Source organism: Mizuhopecten yessoensis, unplaced genomic scaffold (genome assembly GCF_002113885.1).
Source record: "Mizuhopecten yessoensis strain PY_sf001 unplaced genomic scaffold, ASM211388v2 scaffold3805, whole genome shotgun sequence".
Lineage (NCBI taxonomy): Eukaryota > Metazoa > Mollusca > Bivalvia > Pectinida > Pectinidae > Mizuhopecten > Mizuhopecten yessoensis.
The window spans coordinates 448,761-456,515 of NW_018405228.1; positions in this window are offsets into that span (position 1 = coordinate 448,761).

Here is a 7,755-nt window from a genome sequence, read left to right on the forward strand (position 1 = left end):
ACTGTAGTCCCTCTATGTTTGATTTACATGAAAATCATTCATAAGAAAGAAATACAAAAATCATTTTATGACTGATCTAAAAATTACCATTTTTAAAGAGATCTTTTATACTCACTAGAGATACAGTTTCAGTGTTAAAGGTCAACCTTTACATATTAAGTACGGCTATGCGTTAAGTTACATGTATTATGAAGCAGACAATGTTTTGTACGATTGAGCTATGATCATTGTGTGCGACCAATCACGTGACAACAATATTCCCTTAACCAAACGTTTTAGGCTAGTGTATGAATAGATGTGGATGCCTTTTGCTTGTAAAAATCAAAATAGATTTATTCGAAATCGTGAAACACAATATAGAGTGTAATGTCTGACGTGAATGTTAAATACATGTGCCGGAGGAAAACTTTTTCTGAGTGAAGCGAAGCGACAAGACTCTCATTGAGCAATGTAAATCTATGACGTCATAAGTAAACCACGTGTTACGTCACGAGAGTTTTTTTTTGCTTTCATACTCAAATGAAATGCATTTAAGCTAGTAATGTGTAAACAAATTGCATTAGTTTGTGGGTTTATTCTTAAAGGTGACAATATCTTCAATCAATGGATTTGGAATGTAAATAGATTATCCAATTAAAATGAGTGTCTGGTACATTTTAATTAGCTCAATTTTGATAAGTTTCTGTATATTTGGTATATAAAGGCTTCCATATAAAATAGTTAGAAAGTTTTTAAATATTTAGTTGTCATGTTGCCGTTATCACCTGTCCGTACCTTTTACTCAGTGCATACCTGTAGCGTGGGGGACACGTTGGGGACACAGTGTGGGCGACCTGGTTACAATAAATACGTGTGACGTTAACTACAGGTGTACTTAGGTAATAAATCAAGCCCGCCAGCAGCGTCTTATCTCCCAGTCACAGTGATGGACCTCTCTCCACTGCGACAACTCACTTTATTACGTTAACGAAGGGCAATAAAATTGGCTCGGTATAGCAGTAACATTAGGTCAACACACCTACCGAGTGTTGCTTATGATCTAAATTATATATCCTTGAATCTTGATCTACATCCATTCAGGTGTATCAACCTATGAGCTTTAATACATAATTTGTATTGGAGTCAGCGCAAGTTAATTTACATAATGCATAACTGATAATAATAAGCTGTGATATAACGCAACCGCAAAACGCAAATTAACGTAATGATTGTGGCGTCAAAATCGTGATGATATCTCACTCTGATTAATAACAAATTTAAGCTTCAAAAGCTAAGAAGAAAATTGTTTTATTTTTTTAAGAAAATAAGGTATACTGTTCAAACACGCTGCTCCAAATTGTATATTAAAGAAAAAATGAAAAAACACATATACAGAAATACTTCCAATTTCATAGTTCCGTTTAAATTCCATTATAAACTACATGTATTCAAAATTGTCATTCTGGGTAGTAAAAAACATCCAATCAAAAGAAAAAGGCCGACATTTAATGAGCATGTTGGTTACCACGGATACAAAATGTAAGCTTAGCGAAATTAAAATAACACTCAAAATTAATTTCTTAATTAACTTTAAGCTTTTCAGTTTATCAGTATACATTGCAAACACTGCACTAATACCAATCAGTGTTAAATAACTTGTTAAATGATAACCTGAAAAATGTTTGTAAAATTGCTAACAACATTATAATTTTTGAGTAGCTAGTGGCACATGGTAGTATTTAAGTGCAGAAGTTGAGGTTACGTATTGATACAGTGCAGTATGGTACAGGGGAAACTCGCATTCCAAAGATTTAGATAAAAAAAAATAACACGCACAACTTATCTTCAAAAGCCGACCAGAGTACCAGTCGTTCGATTTCAATATCATTAGAGCTTGCGTCCTGTTTTTTGTTCAGTTTTTCTTTTAAGACACTGTGTGATATTATCTATGGAGGTTACCGATAACAGGTAACCCATATGTTTAGCTCCATTCAATTCTGTTCCGCATTTTCGTAATTCTATAAACTGCTGACATATTTTATTGAAATGCAACAAGATGACGACTTTGTGTACAGGCTCCGTAAAACTACATCGTTCGTTTGAGTTTAAAACCAAAATTCGTTATTTGTAAAATCTGTATTCACCAATCGAAAAGCAACTCTTTCGATCAGTGTGCATTACATGAGCAAAATGACGTCACAAAAATCCTTAGAAAATCGGAGGAAATTGCAAAGCTATTTTAAGCGGTTATGAAGAAAAGAAATATTCACACACAGAAACATTCATTCTTTCTATGTAACATTAATTGTTTGTCAATTACAACTCGTCCGTTAATGACAATGCATATTCTAGTTTATCATTTGAATTCATCGAGGCTATAACTTCAGTCCAAGCAAATAAACCAATTACAAATTATTCGATCCGTATTCAAGTTACATCAAACCTGCAGGTGACATGTAGTTTATTCCACGTTGTACAGTACCACACGCTGAAGCTGAGACCCATAAAGTATTGTACAGAGCGTAGTAACGTAGCGTGACAATATCTTTATCGTACGTGCTTCGTAAACAGACTTTCACCTTGATGAGGCAAAGATGAAACAGGGACTGCTTGCCACACCATTCCATGTCGCCCATATCTTTGATGACATTGATGACATTAACTGGGCTCATTAGAAACTCTACAATGACATAATAAATTATCACATTCCTATTAAACAGAAATTCCAAAGGAAATCACAGGCTCCTTGTATGAATGGTACTCGTGGGAAAGGAGTAAATAAAAATAAAGTCAAACCGACAAAAACTGGCGATATTTCAAAAAAACCCAGAGAAAGCTTGAAACAAAACTAAGAGCAAAACAATAAGATTGTATTTTACTGAGAGGTGCGGAGGCGGCCAAGGATCTCAGGGATTTCTGGCCGACCATCCGATCTTTTTTTATCAAACAAAGGTGGTTAATACGAGCAAAATATTCAGCTCATTGAAAATGAAAAAGAAGTGACAGTATAGACTCTAAAGTATCTAAAATTTTAATGATTTCTTTGCAAATGTTGCTTCAGATATTTGAAAAGATTCATCATATCCAATAAATGTATCCCATCCTTGTGTTTTAGCATTTAAGAAAAAAATGCAAATATACATAACGCTGAGAATGTCTTTATTTTTAATGCTATAGATGAATGTAAGACCAAGCAGTAAGATTGGTCTGAAAACATCTACTGGACTTGATAATGTTTCATCCAAAACACTACATTTAACTAGTGACATTATGGCCAAACCTTTTACTAATATTGTAAATACTACGATGCATGCAATCTCTTTTCCAGATAAGCTGAAGGTAGCCAGGGTATCACCTATTTTTAAAAAGGATGACCCTCTTTGTAAGTCTAACTACAGGCCTGTAAGCATGCTACCAGCTATTTCAAAGGTTTTTGAGAGAGCGATAGCTGAGCAGTTGGATGGGTACTTCTGCAGGATCTTCCATCCTTCCGGCGGAGTTACAGATGTCAATCCACCCTCATTAAACTTACGAGGAGTGGAGAAGGGCCTTGGACAGCAACCAGTGTGCTACTACCATTTTGATGGATCTGTCCAATGTCTTTGACTGTGTCCCACTGGACCTCCCATTGGAAAAGCTGAGGGCATATGGATTGGGGGAATGGTGCAGTTGAGCTCATCCATAGCTACCTACATAACAGGAAGCAATGTGTACGTGTTAGTGGTGGTACCAGTAGGGTACAAGATGTCCTTAAAGGGGACCCACATGGTTATATCCTTGGACCGAATATGTTTTAACATTTTTATAAATGATATCTTCTCTTTTACCAAAGATGCAAAACTTTTTAATTATGCTGATGACATCACACTGTCAAGTACCCATTGTGAGATGTCCGTCGTCAAAGATTCTTTAGAAAGAGAACGTTTTTAATAAATTGATTTACAGAAAATAGGATGAAGTTGCAGTTGGAAACAAGCTTATAAAGAACCTACTATTGTTAACATTGGCAATATTGTTTGTGATTCAATGTGAGGAGGCCGTCAAACGTTTGGGAGTTACCATAGAGTCGTTCTTAAATTTTGATATACAATGTACATGTTAAAAAGAAATGCTTAAAAGCATCTAGGCAGATAAATGTACTTGGGCGCCTCGGAAGGTATCTTACCTTAGCGGGGCGCAGGGCCATTTATCACCCTTTATCCTGTCAAATTTGAATTTCTGTCCCACAAAGTGGGAGTATATGTATTTCTTCGTGCGATTACCCGAAGAAATTTCGGGACCGTATCCCGACACCATGTCAAAATCGCCTTATTTAATACGTTTGCTTTTAACTGTGGTCTTAGTGACTGGCATCATATGATTGGGACTGTTTTAAAAGGAAAGTGTAAACCAGTTATGAAAAAAGAGAAAATATAGATGTTTTAATTGTTTTTATGAAAAAACTTTCACTGATGATATAAGTAAAATCCCTTTCCAGGCAACTTATGCTTTTGATGATGTTGATGATAATTATTGGGCCCATGAAAAACTTATCACTGACATTATTGATGAACAAGTAGAAAAACAGAAAAGGTGTCCATTTTTTAATTCAAACATGCATAGAGCTTTGTATAAGAAATGTATGCTTTATAAAAAAATATACTGGTTGCAAATCAGCCTCTAATTGGGTGGCATATCGTAACCATAGACATTATGTGCGTAAATTACGTAAACAGTTCATGCGCAACTATTTTTTCGAACACTGTGCAGGTGGTCCCAAATCAAAAGATATCTGGCCCACCATTATACCATTTTTATCAAATAAGGGATCTGCACAATGCAATAATGTAATTTTAAAGGAAAATGAGGCCATTATCAGTGATCAAACAAAGGTCAGCAATGTTTTTAATATCTTGTAAATATGTAAATGTTGATTCTGATATTGGTACAGAAGATTCTTCTGATGAAACTATTTTAAAAGAGATAAGGGCACACAATAATGATCAGTCATGTACGTTTTGTTTTAATAATGTCTCTCCTTTCGTGGTTGAAAAGGCTATCTCTAAGGTGAAGGCGAAGAAGGCCACTTCAAAACTCCTTAAACCCTGTTGTACGGACATCAGTGTGCCTCTGAGCGACATGATTAACCTCTGTTTTGATATATCAGAGTTCCCTTGCAGACTCAAGGAAGCACAGGTAGTACCGACCAGTCACCATTTTACCTTGAATATCGTTTTTTTTTAAAGAACCATGTGTGATCAACTGACCTCCTTTTTTAGTAATGTTTTTCATCATTTCCACGCAGCCTTCCGACCAGGATTTGGGTGTCAATCCACCCTGTTGCGACTTGTTGAGGATTGGCGTAGAGCCCTGGACAACCATGAGTATGTCGCTGCTATACTGATGGACCTATCCAAGGCGTTTAACTGTCTTCCTCATAACTTGTTAGTCAGGAAGCTGGAGACCTATGGCCTGAGCAAAGCCTCAGTTAACCTGGTGTCCAGCTACCTGAGCAGCAGGAAGCAGCAGGTAAAAATTGGCTCCAAATGCGGTGACTGGCTGGAAGTGCTGAAGGGGGTACCCGAGGGTTCTATTTTAGGACCCTAGCTTTTTTAATGTATTTGTAAATGATATGTTTTTATATTCAGTGAATCGAATAAAGACCCAGATGCATTAAAACATAATATTTTTAAAATGACTGTCAAAATTTAATAGACTGGTTTAAATTAAACCAGATGAAAGCAAACCCTGATAAATTCCAGGCCATTTGTATAGGGAAACGTTCGGTATATGCTATACAGTCTTTTAGTATTGGCGAAATAGATATTGTTCCTGACAGTGTTGTCAAATTTTTAGGTGTGACCTTTGATTCATTTTTAAACTTTGAAGCTCATATCTCTCAAATTTGTAGGAAAGCCTCAAGGCAATTGTCCATTTTAAAGCGAATTGGGAGTTTTTTTTAACCAAACAAGGTAGACTTGTAATTTATAATTCTTTTATTGTTTCAAATTTTAACTACTGTCCTTTAGTCTGGCACTCTTGTTCCATGAAGAGTGTCAGAAAGCTAAAAAAAGATACAAGAAAGAGTTTTAAGGTTTATACATAATGATCACAATTCATCCTTCAGACACTTACTCGGTATTACCAACAGCGATAGGCTTCATGTAAGGCGTCTGAAGGAAATGGGTTGTGAGGTTTTTAAAATTATAAACAAAATTTCTCCTGAATATATTCATAATCTTGTAAATATTAAGATGTCTAATTATGACTTCAGGAAAGAAAATACTGCAGAGGTGCCCAGGGTCAACACTGGGAAGTATGGACATAAATCGTTTGCTTTTGAGGCCACCCAGGTGTGAAACAGTCTCCCAAATGACTTCAGAAAAGTTGAAAACTTCAAAGCATTCAGGAGGCTAGTCCATTCCTGGGATGGCCCCATCTGCCTTTGCAATATCTGCAAAGAGTGATACTTCATACTGTGCCCTGGTTACCTCTGCCACCTGACATTTTGGATTGTGTGATACTTTTATTGTCTTATTTCATTTCTTATATGTTTTAATTCTATTCTATATTTTTGCTGCATCTTTTTTGTATTTTAATTCCATATATTCTAAAAAAATATTTTTTGCAAAATTTGATCAATTTTGTTAATTGATTTTGGTATCATTTTTAATTCACACTATAATAGTGTATATTATGTCAATCTTTATTCTTTGCTTTATTAGCATTGTATGTATATTCCACTTCATAGTGTTTTAATCCTAAGTCCTAAGTAATTCTTTTGTGATATAAAAGTATTCATCCACTATTAACAATGTCTTTTATATACCTATTCTGAATACTACTTATTTGTGATCACATTTAATGCTTTTCATATATTAACACTATTTTTATCACTTAGAAACCTGGGATATGTATACTTTCTTTTTCTGTGATGATTATTATTTTTTTATTTTTTATTAATATATGTGATTATCTCCCTTTACTTGTAATATAATATGTTATTGTTGTTTTATATATGTTTGTCGCGATGAGAGCTCTCAAGAGCTAATGTTCCCTGTTTACCTGTATGTGACGTTAAATAAAGTTTCTTGTATCTTGTATCTTGTTGTAGATACGAAAAGATCCAAACGTATTTCACATTACTTGTACTTGTAAGTGTTTACATGACCAATGGGAGGTAACTCGTATGTATAACTCTAATTCCATAGTCTATGCATTCTGGCAAGTATTTCCACAATTCCGTATATTGGTAGCTGCCTCAAGTTGGTACCATCTTTTTTGTGTCTTGCTTCGAATTTGTATAAACTGTGAATATCAACAAATCGAAGGAAATCCAAGCTGAACAGAGGGAATCCCGAAACAGTTACATGTATAATCGGATTAAAATTCCGAAAAATAAGTTCTTTAAATCACAATCCCATTACAAAATAGAACACTTAGTTCACTTCCAGCACATACGCAGGCACAAAGTAACATATGATGGTATTAGTCAGGAGACTGGGAATCATGGTGTAGCGTTGCAAAATGGCGAATAACATTTCACAGTCTTCGACACTTCATCCCCCTCTTTCATCAACGACAATAAGCCCTAAGCATGGACGAGGACGTACTAAAAGACATGCTTATTGAGCCAATCTATTAACTGACCAATTTCAACGTGACAAACTATGAACTTCCGAAAAACAAAGGAACGTTGTTCTGGGAAGCAATTCAATTGACGATTTTCCTGCCAGATAGTTTGTTTAAGGAAGTGCATGGATTCAGGAAAGTCGATTCACCGTCAATCCAACACCG